The sequence below is a fragment of the Sceloporus occidentalis genome, unplaced genomic scaffold, assembly GCF_023333645.1.
Source record: "Sceloporus occidentalis isolate IW3139 unplaced genomic scaffold, rSceOcc1.0.p SCAF_4, whole genome shotgun sequence".
Lineage (NCBI taxonomy): Eukaryota > Metazoa > Chordata > Lepidosauria > Squamata > Phrynosomatidae > Sceloporus > Sceloporus occidentalis.
The window spans coordinates 58,455,628-58,475,796 of NW_028316984.1; the positions used below are offsets into that span (position 1 = coordinate 58,455,628).

Here is a 20,169-nt window from a genome sequence, read left to right on the forward strand (position 1 = left end):
ACTGTTGTCATCAATTTATTTTCTGAAACATACACACTTCACTTTTTTCCCATTAGCATAAAGAAACAACTGCTTTCTCGGGTAATGATCATTCTTGGATGATTATTCCCAAGTATTGATAACATCTCCTCTTGATCTAGGAGATGGTAGTCTACATGATAATAGAAAATGACCTGCTTCAATTACTCCCCTCTTTTTCCCTTTTTCATTTAAATAAAATATTCATTGTTTTAGTAGTTATTTTCCTGACCTGAAAACAAGCAAAGATGTGTGGGGTGGGGGTAGGGGAAAGTAGAAAAATGACTGAGTGAAACAGCAATACTTCTCAATGTTTTAATGGCAGTCGAAAAATTATATGCAAGTGCAGTTGAGAGCCAGCTGGGAAGAAGATGATTTTACTTGAGGGCAGGTTCCCTTACAGCAATAAAAGCTTATCCTTGATGTTGTGTTTATGTCTCAGTTCCCCAGAAAGCCATCAATAATCTAATGAGAAGGCAACACAGTACTGCTCAAGTGACAAGACTGTTCAGTGTCACATCTTTACAAATGATAGCAAACAGATAGTAGGAACAAAACACTTACTCTTCAGAGAGCACCTTAAGTATCATCTCTGGAGAAGGAACTTGCTGAAAGTGTAGGAAGTGTTGTTGTGCATACAGAAAGACAAGTGCATTCTTAATCCCACACTGCTGTCATTGATAGGACAACAGTCATCTCAGATGCATGCTCAGGGAACAGGGCGAGGGACAGAGATAAAAAATGAGCAGGAGCTGTGGGGATCTCTATGTAGAACATGGGCCCAGAGTTCATTTGCTGTAACTTAAACTTCTATAACATACCTTCCCACTGGGGTATCATTTCAAAACCATTTTCAGATGTTCTGAACCTTTGGTGCAAATGATCATTATTGTCATTCTCTGTACAGAAGGAAGCAATGCAACTAGATATCAGCAAGCTTAAAATATATGGATGAAAGGAGGAACAGGTTTCAGAAAAAATTGTATCCTCCCGGAAAAGTGTGCTGTTTTCTGCATTCTTTAGTCTGATGTATCACAGAGCAGGAAGAGAAGGAGAGAGTCTCAAAAGAGTGCATATTTTCACTGGAAAAAGGAAGAGACCAAGCTGATTTTTCTGGCCTTGAACAAGCCATTAGTAATTAAGTGTGCTATGAGTTTCATGTAACAGAAAGGTGATGAAGAAGTATATTCAGATAGACATCTAAATGCACATTATACTGAAAGTGATATAATATGGAAAGACATAATAAGAGATAATAATGAAACATAGCTAAAGCCAAAGAATCTCTGCAACTGGAGGTGAGGGACCTTATTCTCACATCATCTTCCCCACACTGCTACCACCTCAACATTAGGAAAAACTACCTGACAACACGCTGTTTGACAGTGGAACTCACTCCCTCAGTGAGTGGTGGAGTCTCCTTCTTTCATAGAATCATAGAATTGGAAGAGACCTCAAGGCCATCCAGTACATCCCCTTGCCATGCAGGAACTCATAATCAAAGCACCCCCAACAGATGGGTATCCAGTCTCTATTTAAAAACCTCCAGAAAAGGATCACAACTCTCAGAGGGAGTGTGTTCAATTGTTGATCTGCTCTTACTGTCAGGAAGTTCCTCTGAATGTTTAGGTGGAATTTCCTTTCCTGTAGCTTCCATCCATTGTTCTATGCCCTATTCTATGGAGCTGCAGAAAACAAGCTTGCTCTATCTTCAGTATGGTGCGTTACAGACGCGCCAAAGGGGCGTATTAGGGTTAGGAAGGGGCGTAGTAGGGTTGAGAAGGGGCGTCACTTCCGGACGCCCTTCAACCCTAGTACGGACCGAGTCCGTACAAAATGGTGGCGCCTGTCCACACGAGGGCCACCATCTTGATGTAGCAGACGCATTGCGTCCGCACGGCGCATGGCGCAAATGATGCTGTGAGTGCCATTTTGGGGCTTCTTTTTGAAGGTTTGTACGCTGGGGCTCCTCCGAGCTGCAAATGGCGGCGGTGGCAGACCGCCCATTTTGGGCAGTCTGTAACACGCCTATTACACCCTTTATGCCACCTCTAAACATACCTAGCTCTCTAAGTCTCTCCTCATAAGGCATGGTTTCCAGACTCATCATCTTTTTGGTCACCCTCCCCTGGACATGCTTCAGCTTGTCAACATCCTTTTTGAATTGCGGTGCCTAGTATTCCGGGTGAGGCCTGACCAGAGCAAAATAGAGTGGTACTATTACTTCCCTTGATCTAAACCAGTGATTCCCAAACTCTGGTCCGTCTGGTGTTTTGAACTTCAGCTCCCAGAAATCTCAGCCATCTTGGCCAATGGTATGGGATTCTGGGAGCTGAAGTCCAAAACAAAGGCGAAAGTTTAGGACATTATACTTCTTTTGTTGCAGCTTTTTAGTTGCTGCGTCACACTGTTGACTCATGTACAACTTGTGGCCTGCTAGGAGTCCTAGGCCCATTATATACGGGCAGTGAAACGCTGCCCTTCTTTGCTGCAAATCGTTGCCACAGCAACCAAACCATGCAGCAATGATATGCCAGCAGGAAGAAGCAGCCTAGAGCAGTTTCTTCCTTAGGACTTCATAAGGGCTGCGATATAGCCCTATGACAGCCCTTCTTGGCACTGATGTTTGGGCGCTTAGATGCCCATACATCATGGACATGCCCCCCGTGTGGCCAGTGCTGCTCAATAATGGCACCATCCACACATAGTAGGGCTTGGGAGCATGCAGTTCCTGCACTCTCCCGAACGCTAGTTTTGGGCCCATGATGGCGCTTCCCGCCCATCTGTACTGGGCCCTACATCCCTTTCACATGTAGTCTTGTTAAGCCAGGTGCCTCCCATCCTATATCTATGCATTCTTTGGAGGTTTTTAAACAGAGGCTGGATGGCCATCTGTTGGGGGTGCTTTGATTGTGTCTTCTTGCATGGCAGAGAGTTGGACTGCGTGGCCCTCGTAATCTCTTTGAACTCTATGATTATATGATTTTAAGATGAAAAAGAAGTGAGGCATCCCCCCCCCCCCCCACCATTCTTTGCTTTCCCCACACAGAGAATGCAAGAGAGGGAGGAAACCCCATATGTTGGATGGAAACATTTTGGTCAGAAAAATAGTGTTGCAAAGGGTCATGGCCATGCCTCACTATAGCTGGAATATCACACTCACATACACCCCACTTGTACATTCAGTATTCACCTACACATGAGATTATGAGGCTAAATATAATGTTAGCTCTACCTTGAGTGAACCTGTTTAAATGAATGGTACTTGGTAGTCAGAACTAACTTCAGTTCTCTTGATTTCATCAAGTCTACTCTCAGGAAGAGCAAAAGCAGATTTAACCTGATGTTTGTTCAGAGGCTAGACCAGGGAGGGAGGGAGCGAGGGAGGCAGAAATTCCTGATACATTATGTGTGTTTCCAAACATTTGAATATATATCATAATGCTTTGGCTGTTTCATTGTATTGACTGTAGCAAGAAACTAGATGTTCCTTCCAGAAAGATATTTTAAATTCCCCTTAATGCTTAATTACCCCTGTGTTCCTGACTGAAACAACCATAACATTTTTCAGTTATATGTTAAAATGCTAAGGGGACATAGGATTATAGAAGTTTGTTTTTAGAAAAGAATATGAAACAGGAATATGTTGACAGTTTTCATTTAATTATGAGAGTTCCTAAAAAAAATGAGAACAATTATTTACCTTGTTTCCTTGACACCGGGAATCAATGAGTTTCCATAAGAGGACTCTAACAGTCCAGAGAAACAGAAAAGCAATCTAACAATCTAATAAATTGTAGAAATAACAATAAAACCTAGATAGATTTCCTAAATGTACTTAAATGTAAATGCTTTAAATGTACATTATCTTCTTGTCAACTACATTCTTCTGTATGCAAATAAAACCATTCTATTTTTTAAAAATCTACTGAAACGTATCTGTTCCTCCAGGATTATAAAGGGAATTGTTTTAGGTCCAAAACACACTGAAGAAATAATCGAGTTTGAAACAGCTTTAATTGCCCTGGCTCAATGCTAGGGAATTCTTGGAACTGTAGTTTTGTGAGACATTTAGACTTCTCTGTCAGAGAGCTCTGGTGCCAGAATAAAATACAATTCCCAGGATTCCCTGGCACTGAGCCAGGGCAGTTAAAGCAGTCTCAAACTGAATTATTTCTGCAGTGTGTTTTGCACCCTAGTGGCTGAGGCTCTCCTCCTGTGCCTTTAACAGGCTGTTACACATGCCTGCTAACTGGTGAAGTGTCAAAGCAAAGGAGCATGGCCATAAAAATACTTGGATGGGTGTAACATATCCCTGTGCTGCTTATGCATGTGTCTTGCCCAAGGTTGCCTAGTGGCTTTCATGGCAGAGCTGGAATCAAACCTTGGTCTCCAGAGTTGTAATCCAACACTCAAACCACTTCACCACTCAGGCTGTCTCACATGGGCCTCCTTTTCCAGGATAGTGTTAACTATTAAAGTTGCAAAAACTTTGTCCTATATTCAAACAGCCAACCCTGCCCCTGGCACTGTTGTCTATCCCTCTTCTAGACATTCCCAAATGTTATTTGCGGTGAAGTTGCTACAGTCAACTTTGTTGCCTCCTTTAGCACTCTTTGCATATCTACAATATCCTTTTTGGAATGAATATGCTTCCAATATAAACATTTGAATATTAAAGAAAACAACAACCACGAGGTACAATGTGAGTGGATGGGAATGTTCATTTCCTTTGAATAGCTAAAACTTTCCATCTTAAGGCTCACAGTTCCACATTTTGGATAGCAATAAGCTGATAGTAATGAACAATGAAGTAATGAAGCAACAGAAGATTAAAATGAATGGGAGGTGGATTGGGGTGGCAGATGAAAAATATATTGCTGAGATACCTCCCTAGCATGTATGAAGGTTTAAGCTGAGGATTAAGTGGAGTCTTTTCTGTTTATTAACCTCTGTTTTGATTGTGCCACAAGGCTGATTTGTCAGGAGGACAAAATGAATGTGAACAGAATGTTTGTTTTCCTAGTGTCTCTTGTACAAATACCATGGGATCCTATTTATGTGACAACTGCCCGCATGAAATGAAATGCAATGGCAGAAAGTGCAAGCATGAGTATTCTGTAGTCTACTTATGTCTCTGTTGTGTCATGGGTTCTGTGAGCTGAAGTAGACTAACAGCTTTATTAAGATCAGTTAAAATGTCACAACATAGTGAGCAGGCTTAGGAGTTCTCCCTGACTTGGGGGTTGATATTAAGCAAAATGACAGGAAAGGGAGGTGGCAGAATATGGGCATTATTTTTAAAAAATTCCTCAAAGTGCTGTGATTTATAGCTATTTCAAGGTGGAACAGAATGCAAGAGCTGTTGTGCAAACCTAATTAGTTTAGGTTGCATTGGCCACAATAGAGATTGTCAGGTTAAACTAAAGGCAACTAAGACAAAGAAATAACCACCAGTTGAGTCCCCATTCTTTATTGTGGAAACAAGGCAGATCAACAATTTTGCATACATTCAAGACTGATGATGTGCTTGGTAGCAGATAGATGGATATATATTGGTAGATGACCATATGGCTTACATTCTAATGTTTCCAGGGGACAGATATCTCCCATATCTGAAATAAGTTAAGGCATAAATGATTCCTAGCTTCTGTAACAGAGTAGATTTGAGAGAGGAAATGAGGAATTCCCATTTCATGAGCAGAGGTCCACTTACATCACACGGCACTTGGGTGCCGACCTGGCAACCTTGCAGTCATCAGAGTCAGCATCTTAACCGCTAAGCCATCATATCCCCTGTGTCTTACCAAACTGCAAATCCTAGCATTGCATAGAGTGAAGCCATGGGAGTCATAATGGAATCATCTAATTATGAAGTGTGGAAGTTTCTGTTCTTTTACTTCAGGTTCACTAACACATGTTGAGTCTTTAGTATCACACAGATTAGGGCCCCATTCAGACTCACCTATTTGCGCTAGATGGAACTGGGTAGATCTGGATCTCCTCCCCCTGAATCCCTCTGGAAGCAAGTGCTGACTATTTCCCTCAGGGTAATATAACCCTGAATGCCATGCAGCTCTGGGGAGAGTTCTCATTTGCTGAACCAGTTTTACAAAAGGCTCCTTTGCTGTCAATCAAATTTATTTCCGCTTTCATCAAGGTGACATTTCCTACAGTGATTGGGCCACCGGATGTGTGCTTCCCCCCTTCCTTTGAAAAAATAAAAAACAGGCTCCAGTATGCGCAGATGCTGTCAAATTTAAAAACCTCCAGGTGTGTGTGTTGTATGTATTTGTGTCACTACAGATTATTGATCTCCCCTGTCTCCGTTTTCAACCCCAAAATGAAATCTAATGCATCTGCATCCTTCCTCCTTGACACCCCAGAATGCTTCATACACATATAATAATAATAATAATAATAATAATAATAATAAATTCCTCACCTCTGAATATCATCTCTGCATCCTTTGCTTTCCCTCAGCCAGTTCCTTACAGACAGTAGCAAAAGCATTCTGTATCACTTTGCCAGACTGAAAGAGAAACATTTGTAGCATTCACATTGTAGCATTCACATATAAAAATAATTTAGAAAAAAAGCCTTTTGCAAAGTGCGTGCTGCTGGGAGCAAGCAAATGAAAGGGAAAGTACCACAAGCAGACACACATTCTATCTATATATGTATCTACCTGTAGAACTATGCGCATAGATGTTAAATATATAAAAAATAAAAAATAAAAAGAGAGCTGTCTGGTGTGAGAGGGAGGCTTGTTTCATTCTGTGCCCTCCCTCTGACTTACCCTGAACGTGACCCTTTCTCAGGCACCCCAGTTGCCCTTTGCTCACCCCATCATCCTTTGCATCCTTCCTCTGGCTTCTTCCTCCTCCTCCTCTTGCTCCGTTACCCCCGATTGCCCTTTGCATCCTTCCTCTGGCTCCTTCCTTCTTCTCCTCCTCCTCCTCCATTGAAGGGGAGGGAATGTTCTACCCACTGCCCTCCCTCTGACCTAAATTCCTCCCCTGAACTTGCCCTGATCATGATCGGGGGCAAGTTCATATTTACCGAGATACAGCTTTTACTCTGCTTCCAAATGACCCACACTAAGGGGCATTTGCCCCAGAATGGGCGTGCAAGCCTCTGATTCACTTGTGGGAATATTTGGGATGAATATGAACTTCACGTGCATAATTCGGTTCCTGATCCGGGGTAAAAGGTAGTCTGAATAGCCCCTTTATTGTTGTTCCTATGAAACCATCATATATCTTTAATTTAAGGCTATACCCAAGATTTTGCCTTTCTTCTAGTTTCTTAGATAACACAACCTTTAAACAACTTCCCATTTCTTTTTTATCAATGAAAATAAAGTTACAAAAATGTACAGATAGAGGAACAGTGTGTGTGTGTGTGTGTGTGTGTGTGTGCATGTGTGTGTGCGTGCACACGCGGATTAACCCTGACCCCAAGAATAGAGTCTGATGCTCAGACCTCCCTGAGCTGGTATTACTGTGGGGTGCTTAATGAATCATTCACTTCATTATGCATAAAACAATTTATAAACACTCCTGAGATTCAAGCCACCTGCCTTCCTTTTTCTTTTCTTGTATACACATCTATTAACCTTCAGTGTGGAGAAGAAAGAAATTAACTGAACTAAAGAGAGAATGGTCCAAATTCTACCTCTTTCTTGGGCTGATTATAAAAGAGAACAGAATCTTGCATCTATATGAGGAGATGGGTGGGTTGGAGAGGAAACAATAGCTTAAAATTGAGGAATCGTGTAATCAATGTACCATCTATTGTAAGGATGATTACATCTTCCCTTGCTTTAATTTATCATTATGTCTGATATAAACTATTTTCTACCACCCCTTCCTGCTTTGTTGCAGGGCATTTTATGGCAGCCTTGAAGTGTATCTGTGTTTGTGTGTGTGTGTTAATTCTATTAAGTATGACTGGAGAAAAGGAAGATTCAATTAAAGCTTAAGCAAAATTCTGCCGTAAGCCAAAAAGTGGTTGCTTATTTGCATATACTGGAGATTTAAAAATGCCCTTTCTGGTAGATGACTTGTACACAGCCTAAGTGAGCAACTTTACTGAAAGAATGAAAATGGTGATTTTCATGGAAAATTTTGTACTGACTTGCAAGCATGGGCTAGGATGATCATAAGATAAAGACGAGTTATGGTTCTGAATATTAACACTAGGGATGCAAATCCCAACTTGATTTGTCCTTGCACAGTAAACAAGGGAGAGGGATCATTTGTGAGCCACTGCAAGACATCAGGCTTTTGTAAAATGTAAAATGCAATAATAGTTGTCTGGTTGCATGAACTAGTAAAAATTGTTTCTTTGGATGCGTTGGTTGTGTCTTTGTGATCAATCATCCTGTCCTGTTGCATCTATTCTCATTCTCTATGTCTCTCTCTCTCTCTCTCTCTCTCTCTCTCTTTCTCTGTGTGTGTGTGTGTGTGTGTTTAGGTTCACTTAAGAAAAAGGCACAGTATTTGCACAGAACAATTTTGGCATAGTGTTTTACATAAATTGTATTTGTGGAAATTGAAAAAAATTTGAAAACAAAACATTTGCCTTTTGATCTCAGTATGGTTTCTCAAGGAGCTTGAAATTTCTTACGCATCCTATCCACCACCTGAATTAAAACATCAATTAGTGTGCCAGTGGATTTGCACTACAAATCTCATTTTGTCAAGATTACCATGATCATCTATAATCTTAGGAACAGCAAGATTTATATATATATATATATATATTTTCTCCCTGGCTAAAGTAGAAATGACGTATAAGGAATCAAGAAGCTTACAATTTTGCTCAAAACAACAGTGCTATGGGAAGACATATCTAAGCCCCACAGTCTGGTTCTGCCACGCAAAAGAATGTGTGAAAAGATGTGGCCACAAGATATGTGTAAAGGGCTTCACATCTCCAGTGCTAATCAGGATATTCCAGGTCTGTTGTTATGGTGACATTTTTGCACTACAATAACTTAGTGATACAAAGCATGGGATTGCACAAGGATAAAGCCCATTCTAGCAGATGCAAGAAAAGATGCAAGAAAGGAAGTCATTTTGCATTAAAACATGATGTTAAAAAAATCATATAATGTTTCTGAGTGCTGAAACACTAACTGCTGTTTTAATTCAGGTGGCGGATAGGATGCATAAGAAGTCTGCTCCAGGAAATCATTTGTTCACGCTTTTATAAGGCTGAATTTCTTCTCCTGGCTGAAAGAGGGATACACTTTGCAAGTCTGCACATTTATGTCTGATTACCAATGTATCCAGAAACATGTGCACATTTGAACAATGCACATACTTCAAATCTGTGCAATATGGTACTTAATGCTTTAGGTATTGGGAGAATATGTGCAAGCAATGTGTACAACGTAAAAATGTGCAATATGTATACATTGGAAAGAAAACATACATGGAAAATGAACATATTTCATTTCATCAAAAGCAAAAACAGACCAGATGTGGAGGTGGCAATGAAGAAATCCCATAGACATTAACTTTATTGATGTGTACTTTCCTAGTGGTGAGTTTATTATATACACTTTTCTGCTGAGAAATAATGGTGCATGTGATATAGTTCACCAAATCAGTCTTATCTCCTTTTTCTGAGATTTTATTTTCTTTGACAGAAAAGCACCAAAGATATATAATGACATCGGGTGTCTTTGCTTTTTCAGCCTACATCACAATTGCTCTTCCTTTGAAAACTAATGCTTCATCCTCATTTAGGACTTCCATGCCTAACTTCATCACTATACCCATAACAAAATTCCATAAATCCTTCCAGGGCTTAATGTAGAAGTATAGTGATTCTTCTCCTATCCCTCACTTACCACTGGCTAGCTTTTACTAACCTGAACAAAGAGCGCCACCACAAGTCATGGTTTGCATCATCTGATTGAAAATATCCACCCATGCCTTCTCATTGAAGCCAGCCAGTAGCTAATTGCTTTGAAACATGGCTCCAAGTGGAATATTCAGTCTCTAACTTATTTGAGGAAATTAATATTTTAAATAGTCTCCAATGGACAATTTACTTGATTTACTTCCTTGAGCACTTTAAGCAAGAGTGTCCAAAGTACTGCTCTTGAGCCAGCTGCTGCCTGGAGACACTGCAGTGTAGTTTGGCAATCATCCATTTCTATAAATATGGGCTACAGATGGAATAGGGCCAGTATGATTTTTAAAAAAATTGCCAGAGTAATGCATCATTTGTGTAGCTACTGAGAGTCTATTGCCATATCAAAGTCTTCTGCCTACCTTTATTTGCATGGCCTCACCTGGATGGACATGTTAAACTGAAACCTTGTTTTCATGAAATTCTTGATGCTGACTCATTTGATTACCATTGTTCCCTTGTGGTCTTTAATGATAAACAATCTGGAGGGCTTATATTCTGATGTGATGTTAGTTTTCATGTCTACCACCAATCACAGCAAAAATGAGCCCCATGCCTTTTCCACCTCTGTTATTATTTATTACAGCTGAGAACACTACTGACATCACAGAAGCTTTCATTACTGATAATCATAATAGCAAAGGTGAATGGGAAAACAGTGATAGCAAATGGTCATTGAAAGCCAGAAAAGTGAAGTATTTGGCTGTAATTAAGTATGTTAATGCTAGCGAGGTGCATGGTAAGTATAGTGTGATTAGATCAGTGTCAAAGGTTTCTCTCTCAGATTTTCTAGCTGATGCACAAAGATGTCATTGGTGTTATGTTAAATTAGTCTCCTAAACAATCAGTGTCTATTAAATATAAACAGAGAGTTTGGCCAAGTGTATAAATCACTTTAAAAGAAAATCTTCACTCCTCAGAATTAAGTCAGAATATTGAATATGACTGACAGTAGAAAGTTTGACTATGCTGATGTTTCTGAAAGCATGGTGTGGTGCTTTTTAAGACACTTTGGCCTAGTGCAGACCGCCAGAAAACGGCAGTCTGCAGGCACCCATTTTAACTCTGGTGGGACACTGCAGCTGCTAGACCATGCGACTTCCCTCCGGAGTTAAAAAAAACCCATTTTTTCTGGTTTCTTTTACCGGTGCCCAGGTTACATCGTGAGTGCGCCAATGGCGCACTTGTGACATAAAGGATAATAATAGTAATAATAATTTTTTTTTATTTATATACCGCTATTCCAAAGATCATAGCGGTGAACAGCAAGTAAGCTGATTAGCAAGTAAGCTAATTTGCCCCCAACAGTCTGGGTATTCATTTTAGCGACCTCGGAAGGATGCAAGCCTGAGTCGAGCTTGGGCCCTTTTGCTGGTCTTGAACTCGCAACCTTGTGGTTTTGAGTGAATGGCTGCAGTACAGGCATTTAACCACTGCGCCACCAGGGCACCAGGATACACCGCAATGTATGGACGCTATGCATCCATTACGTGAAAATTGTGGCAGCTATGCAGATGGGACACCACCGTCAGGTCACGGCCATTATATACTAGGGTTCTGGACTGTACAGTTGCTGCATGGTCTGGAATCCTAGTATCACTGCCGCCACACCCCTTTCGGCCCATCTGTCTCAGACCTATGAAAGAAACAAGGCCCTACCTGGCCCATCAAAGCTTATCAGCTCTCTATCTAATCAGTGCTCATGAATTTGCCTGATTTCCTAACTAATGAAATAAAAGGTATCCAAACTAGTTCAGTTTTCCCCATTTGGCACCTGCCAGATGTTTTGTACTATAATTCCCATGACTGTTGGGAATTGGGACATATAGTTCAAACTATATGTCAGAAATCAGGTTGGTAAAAACAGGTTATTGGTTATGCATGTGGATGTTATACACTGAAAACAGCACTTTATGTGCAGAAACATTATTTGTGTGTGTCTGTAGAAAATACTGTTTTCAATGTAAATCAACCGCACGCAAACTTTTCACAAAAAAGTCCCAAATTTCCTCTCTGAATCCTCTCTCTGAAGGTGCATTCTGCCCTACACACAAAAACAGCCTAAAGCCAGCAGCTCAGCCCAGTTTGAGGGAAAAGCCCACTAATTAGCCTTCACTAAAAATTTTCTTGCAGGAAACAGCCAATATTTTAGCAATCTTATTTCTGCTTTGGAAAAATCTTTGAAAACTATGATGTTTTTTGAAGAATATTTGTAATTTGCAGCTTATTCAGTGCAAAATTTGCATGTGGATGTTTTGCACTGAAAACAGCACTTTATGTGCAGAAACATTATTTGTGTGTGTGCATGGAAAATAGTGTTTACAATGTAAATCAAGCACATGCAAACTTTACACAAAAAAGTCCCATATTTCCTCTCTGAATCTGTCTTTCTACATCATCAAACCCATTTTACTTCTGTCTGGTTGCAGACCTGAGCATGGAAATGTTATTTTGTGAGCTGCGACTTGCAGAATTTCCTGATCCACATGGCCAGTGGCCATAGCTGTACTAGCTGGAGGGATTCTGGGAACTGTAATCTAAAAACGTAGCTTTTCCCAGCTCTGATCCCTTTTTTGCCAGGGGTGTTTCAATGTCCCAAAAAGGAGAGGAACTTCAGTTAAAAATGGGGGCTGAAATAGGATGGTGTTTTCCTCCACTGCTATCTGCTTCTTTCTCCACTGTTTTCTGTTTGCTTCAAAGCACCCCCTCCAGCAGATGTTCTGTGAAGGAGAAGGAACCACTGGGGGCTTCATTATGTCTGCCTGCAGTGAAATGTGTAGTTTGCCCCCTTGGCTAATACAGCTTCTCCACTTACATAACCTTTCCCTAGCACTGAGAAATTACCATTTCTATTTCACCCCTGATAAATGCCAAGCACCTTTGAATAATAAACTTTAAAACATGTAATTAGAGAGCTAATAAATCTTACCTTAATGAGAAACAGCTGGTTTGATATGTTATGCCTTCAGGGTTTTCTTAGGCTTGGCACACGATTTTGGGACATCCAACATTAATTATATTTTAAAAGAGTAAAAAGTAACAGAAACCCTTGGCCAAAGCTCATATTTGCTCTCTGCGTAACTTTTTAATTAACTTCACAGTTGATAGTTTAATATTAAAGAAATTGCTCTTGGATATCGTTTTAGGTTGTGTCGCAGTTCTGCCATCTCTCACAAATTGTGCCAGTAGACCTTGTTGTTCCTGGAGTTGTACGGATTGACCGAAAACCTTCAAATACTGGATGCTACTGTGGCTGATGTCCAACAGGTTTCCCTGGAAATGGATGAAATTGTACAAGAACACCTAGACCAGGTGCTTTCCCTCATTAAAGATATGGAATGTTCAAGACAAGCAGGGGGTGAATGTTTCCACATATGTTAGCATTAGATTTGCAATGTATATTCATTTTTTTTACTATTATATTCTTTCAGTAAATGCATAGAAAAGTAAGAAACTGCCATATATCAGGTTTGAACCCATTGAGCCCAGTACTGTCTTCTCCAATTGGCAGTGACTCTTCAGGGTCTCAGAGACAACTCTTCCACATAACCTCATACTTGATCCTATCAGGTAGAAATGTTAGGAATTGAACCTTGGAGTTTCTACATACCAAGGATGAGCTTTGCCACCATCACAGCATTTGTGTTCTGAATAAAACAAACTCAGAAAGGAGCAAGATATCTTTCTATTATGTGGTTTCTAGGGATGGAAAAGAATTTCAAGATTTTCACCCAATATCCCCATTTCAGGCTTCCTGAAAGCTGTTATGAGACAAAGTGCACCCTTGCCTTGGAAATTTCTACATTTGTGAGGTTTGCCATGCATTCCAAAGAAATCCTGTATTTGCAAAACCAGGCAATAACTTAAAATGGTAATGGCTGAAAATACATACAATAATGCATACAATAAAATGCATACAATAGTGACAGAAATTGCTACTAAAATGGGTTTAATAGTTGTCAAGCAGTTCTTCAGGCTAGAATGATGCATGAATCAAAAATCCTGATTGCTACATTAATTGTCACTTTGAGCAATATAAATTAGAAGGACTGGTGAAATTCAAGTTTCACACTTTTTATCTGTGATAGATTTTTACACTCATAGCCAAACTGGTTACTAAAGAAGGGGCTGTGCTACTGATGTACATGAGAGAAACTCATCAAACCTGGAAAGTGATTTTTATGAACACTGTAATACACAAATTCACACGTGTTCTGGATGATCTTGTGACGTGGCAGTTATATGTCTTAGGAGCCAACAACCTGTATCCACATACATCTATTGAAATGGGGAAATGTATGAGGAAGAGTAAATACTGTGGTAAAGTTTGATAAAGGGCAAATAGTTTATTCAAAATACACAAGTGTCTAACAGAGCATAGTTGTTTTATGATGGGAAAGAACTAACCCAAATGAGAAAACCTGTACTTCTGAGAGGGTTTAGGGTTAAGCAACGTGAAGTTATAGGAGCTGCTAAGAGGAGGGAAGTAGGCAGACAGAGAAATTCAGTCAGTAGCGGAAATATAAAACCTACTCTAATCTATCCATAGAAACAGACTAGAGAAGGGAGAGCAAATGGGAGGAGGTACAATGTGCATAGACAATATTTTCCAATATTGGTAAAAATTGGTGCCCTGGACCTTCCTGAGGAGAATCTAAACTATAACCTGGATTTGAGGTTAGTGCCTTTAAGACACTTTTAGTTAGAACAGAGCAAAGAAGAGAAGGACTAGCTAATCAAACTCCTCTAATTCAGACCAAGTCATTAAAGGAGGAGATGAGCTAAGGAGATTCTCTGGCCAAAATCCTGGGTTCTGGCAGATTCAAAAGGGTTTTAAATGGTTTGATCAAAGAAGAATGCTGACCCTCCACCCAATCTTATTTTTATATTATTATTATTATTATTATTATTATTATTATTATTATTATTATGTTGAATCTGGGATTAAGGGATTTGAGGCTGGAGGTGAGGTGAGATAATTCCTTTAAGACAAAGGAACCTTTTAAAGCATAGGCTATCCAACTGGATATCAAAGTACTTGATACTTTGTTCAATAAAAGGTGTTGTTCTTGTTGTGAGCCTTCAAATTGTTTCTGACTTAGGGCAACCTTATCACAATGTTTTCTTGACAAGATTGGTTCAGAGGAAGTTTGTCATTGCCTTCCCCTGAGGTTGAGAGCATGTGACTTGCCCAAGGTCTCTCAGTGGATTCCATGGCCAAGCTGGAAATTGAACCTTCGTCTCCAGAGTTGTAGTCCAACACTCAATCCACTATGCTACACTGGCTCTAATATCTCAAATATGCACCCTCTTAACAGAGACATCAAAAAATTTGGAGCAGATAACTCTTGACCTTCTCTGTCTGTGCCACTACCTGTCCATAATGCATTGTTTTGCTAATTGCAGGATATCATAGTGGAAAATACAGAAAGCCAGCATACAGACCCCAGACAGTTAAAGTGGAATAATAGTGCTATAAATATGTGATGTGGATGGGCTCTCAGGTTGAATTCTACTCTGTATAGGTTTTGCAGGCAGTGATGTTCGGTGGCTTCTGTGTTAGTGGGGCAATGAATCTATTTTGTCTCAACTTTTAAGGATAAATTCTGTGCTTTGTATAAGTTCTTTAAAGTTCACATTTAATCCCAGTGCAGATTCATCATCCCAGTGAAATGGAAGCCACCAGACATCAGTGATTCCAGGAAGATTAAATACAATGACCACCTCTTTACCTGTATCTCTTTTTGACTTGGGGAATCCACAGAGAATGAACAAAAGAGATGAGCTTTCTGCTGGGATTCTAGTGTCATCTCTGTAATTTAACCCCATTAGATCGAACCTTGCACTCTGGGGCAGCATAGACCAAGGAAACTGCTGGCCTTTTAATATTCTTTCTTTTGCAACCTGTTATTGATTGTGCCCTTTGGAGTCATTCAAAATAAACCTGCCCAAAAAAGAAAAGAAAAAGAAAATAATAAGCCGCTGAAATGGAAAATACCAGTGCATTTTAAAATGTCAAATGCCATGACTCTAGATGCAATTTTTTCTTCAAGCATCATGAATTCATATTTAGTTTTTCAATAACATACATACAGTAAGCACTGCTTATTGAGGATACCAATACAAAATGACTAGTTTCTTTCTTCTCTAAGGTACACATGACATTTGCTGTTGCACTGTCATCCTCTGTTCTTGTTGTCTGTTTCTATTGTTATCAAGTTATCACTATCCCAAGATTGCCCATCAGTAAATGAAGAAACAGAGGCAGCATCTACGATAAAGGGCAAGCAGTAATTAAAATGTTCAAGGAGCCTCTCAGTAGTGTATTATATCTCTGCTTCTGGGGAGTTATCAAACATCAGTTCTTTTATTAATTTTTGAATTTGGATTATGATTAGAGTTCTGTGATAGTGTAGGAAGAGATGATACCAGTGATTTCATGGTCATGGAAGAAATAAAACACATCACCTCAGAAAGAGACACAAAGTATCTACCAACAATCAACCAATTTTGCTTTCAAGCTTATAAAAATGTACTTACAACTCTCCATGGCTCTTGATGGACAAACTGGAAACGGTCTCCTTTTCTCCAATATTTTTTGGGTAAAAGAACTTCATAAAACAGTTTATTATTCATTAAAATTGGTCCCAAACACCTTGCTGCCTGAGGTTACAGATAGAATGGCATTTAAATCTTGTCTTTATACTGCCAGTGAAACAAGGGCCCAAAACAAACAGGCAAAATAAAGTGGCTTCTGTCTGCTTTGGGAGACTGTGTTCAAACAATGCCTGCTCCCAAACGGAAGCCATTCTCACACGATGATCTGGTCCTTTGGGCCAGATCAGAAAGGGACTGGAATAATCCAGCTTCTGGTGGCAGTCAGCTTGGGACTGTGGTGGCAGCCCATTTTGGAAGCAGCCCATGCAGTCACCATGGCATCTGCATGAGGCTGCTCCTTGCCAGCCGTCTGCTTCACCACAGTGCCCTCTGCCATCAGGCTAGTTTAGGAGACAAGTTCTGTTTCACATAGAACTCTGTTCTCTGTCAAGAAAGAAACAGTCACAATATTGGAACAGCCAGGATGCTGCTGTAGCTCTCTCCCCAACCAGTACCTGCTAACTGATATGGCTGCCTCACTCCATTTAGGACTAAGGCCAACCTTGCCATTCAATTATTTAGAATTTGGGGAAGGTTTTATGCAGTCATTCAACTTCTTTTCCTTCTTTGTATTTTTTTGCCACAGTGTATCATCATTCTCCAAAAGTAATGCTCATCTTGCTACTACAAAAAGTTTGACACAACTGAAAGTGTGAGCTTTAGCAAAATCAACAACTTCTGAAGGGTGTTCAGACATAGCATCTGTCCATTACTATTCGATCATGATGAACATGCAAAGATTTTAGTAATTTTAATAGGTCTTAGGGGAACAGTGTCTTACAATGAGCATTGCTTTCCTATCTATCTGTTTAAGGTGAAAGAAATGACTTTGATGCCATTCCACTTTCTAACATATGCTGCATCAGGAAAAGCAACTCTAATTGGCAAAAATACCTCTAGCAGGATATAAATACTATCATTTGGAATGGTAATTTGGATTTCTTACTCTTCCATGGCAATAGATGAATTGGATTTATGTTATTTATATATACATTCATAATTCTACTGTTTGCACAGCATTCAGGAGAGATAACATCAGTTAGGACCAATATATATTCTATAAGATTTTTTTAAAAAAATTAAAAATCCAGAAACAAGTCAGAAGATCAAACAAAAAAGATAAAAGACAAATAAACAAACTATGCTTCCAATAATGGAACAACATGATGAAATAAAATAAGTTTTTAATATCTGTCAAGGAACAAAAAGTAATTACTTACTCATTTATTACTTTTCTTTCTTTTCCAATAGCCAAAAGTCCCTAGGTAATTTACAAAATACAGCGTAATATCACACTATATAAATATATATATATTTAAAATGTGCACACCTTTAAAAGTTTTAAATGATTGGTGAGGGGGGACCAAAGGAAAAAGTCAAGCAGGAGGGGATATGAGGCTGGAATCCTCTTGGTGTCTTGTTGTTGTGTGCCTTCAAGTCATTTTTGACAAATGATGACCTTAATATGACCCTATCATGGGGTTTGGGGGGGCTGAAAGTGTGTGACGTGCCCAAGATCACCCAGTGGGTTTCCATGGCCATGTGAGGGAAATCAAAACCTGGTCTTCAGATTCATAGACCAATGCTCAAACCACTACACCATGCTGACATGATGTTTTAGACCAGCATGACTAGGAGTTATGGTAGGTCAAGTACTTTTTCAAATGTTATGCACAGTGTTTGGGAACTTCCTGTATAAGATTTTCCACCAAGCTCCATGATAACACCTGAATGGTGCCATTGCAGTTCAGTCCACCCAGTCCAGTTGGCTCTGACAACAAATGGTCATTTTGTCCTTCTTATATCTCTTGCCTCCTTTCTTGTTTCCCTGATCAAATATGTAACTAGCAGAGCTTTACAGTCATTCAGCATTAAATGCATCTCAGCCATTGCCTCATCAGATTCCATAATTTTGCTATGATGACAGACAAAGACCTTTTACCTTTCATGATTACCACTAAAGCCAAGGAACATCATCATCATCATCATCATCATCATCATCATCATCATTATTATTTCTATTCCACCTTTTCCTGATAGGGAATCAAGGCAGATTACAATAGGAGGATGTCATGTAGGAGAGGCAGTCTCTACAATATCCTGCACCCAGGTTATTTAAGACTTCAGAGGTAATCTCCATTAGGAGCAATATTTTGAATATTGCCCAGAAACACATTCCTAACCACTGCATGTATGTTGATTGTATGATCCCATGTTATCCAATCTTGTAAATTTGCTGCCATGTTCTGGACTCATGCAAAGTTTCTAAAGAAGCTTCAAAGACCTTATTGCAATGATCCAATCTAGGGGCCATGGTGAGTCAAGAGGTGATAAACACACACACACACACTAACATATAATATATAAATTTATGTGTCACTATGCATCCAAATCTTAGGTTTGAAGATACTGAATATTTAATTTGATAAGCTTTAATAGACACAACCCAGCACCACCCAATTCAAAAAATAATTTTAATTTCATCTGACTAGCCAAATAAATTGGGAGATCATTGCTTTTATTCCTGTAATCACTGCTTCTGTTTCTGAGATATAGATGATATTTTGGTAATGCATAGATATTTCAGGCTTTTCTCTCTCCTTTCCTGAGGTTTTTTTTTCCATTTCTTCCACCAAGATGTTTAAAACCAAAAACAAAACCCCACATACTTTCTGGTTTGTACATCTTCTTTTCATTCCCTTTACCCCTGTTCTGCACATTTTAAGTTGGATCTGCAGTGGCTTCTGTGCATGCTCATGTGTCTATACAAATCCACATATGTCCAAATGATCTCATTCAATGCAATAATTAATAAAGAACAGTAGCCCACACATTAAAAATAAGTGTGTGCATGCAGAATAAGGATGGAAATGATATTCAAAAATATTTTACAAATGGTAGGAAAATATATTTTCTAGGTGAAGAGAAACCCTGATGAGAAAAATCCTGGACTGACAAGAATCTCCACTGTTTAGGACTTATTCAGCACAAAATTTGGTTGTTTTGCACAAAGAACAACATTTTCTGTGCAGAAAATAATATTTAAATGCATAAATATTCATTCCTGCACAGAAAATGATGTTTTGTTTAGAGAAATCCATATTTAGCATGCTGTCATTCCTAAGTATTTCAAATTTTCTTCAAGAGTAAAGCAAATAACAGGATTCCATTTGTGTGTAGCACCTAGGCATATACAGTGCTGACTTATATTTAAGTAATTAATGCTAGCAGATAACTAAAACCAACTGATAAAAAGGGAGGACCTGTAAATTAAATAAGCATGCATTAAAAATTACTATTATTTCAAACTCGTCTTGAGATACATTTTTCCCCAGTCCCTAAATAAAAACAATCATTTTAAATATCTAATCACTACTAAATGACATTTAGACTTTTCAGTAAAAGTCCATGCTTCTTGCATACTTTTCCAATCAGCTGACACTGATTCAATTGTCATGATGTAAGGATTAAAAAGTGTGTGTGTTTACATATAAATTAATGTAAATTACATGCACTCTATGTGGGGCTGCCTTTGAAGAGTGTTTGGAAACATGAAGTGGTCCAAAG

The 20,169-nt window shown here is 39.2% G+C and overlaps 1 pseudogene; it reads left to right on the forward strand.

The window, feature by feature from the left end:
* Positions 1-20,169, forward strand: part of LOC149313892 (von Willebrand factor D and EGF domain-containing protein-like) — a 349,914-nt pseudogene that overhangs the window by 223,232 nt on the left and 106,513 nt on the right.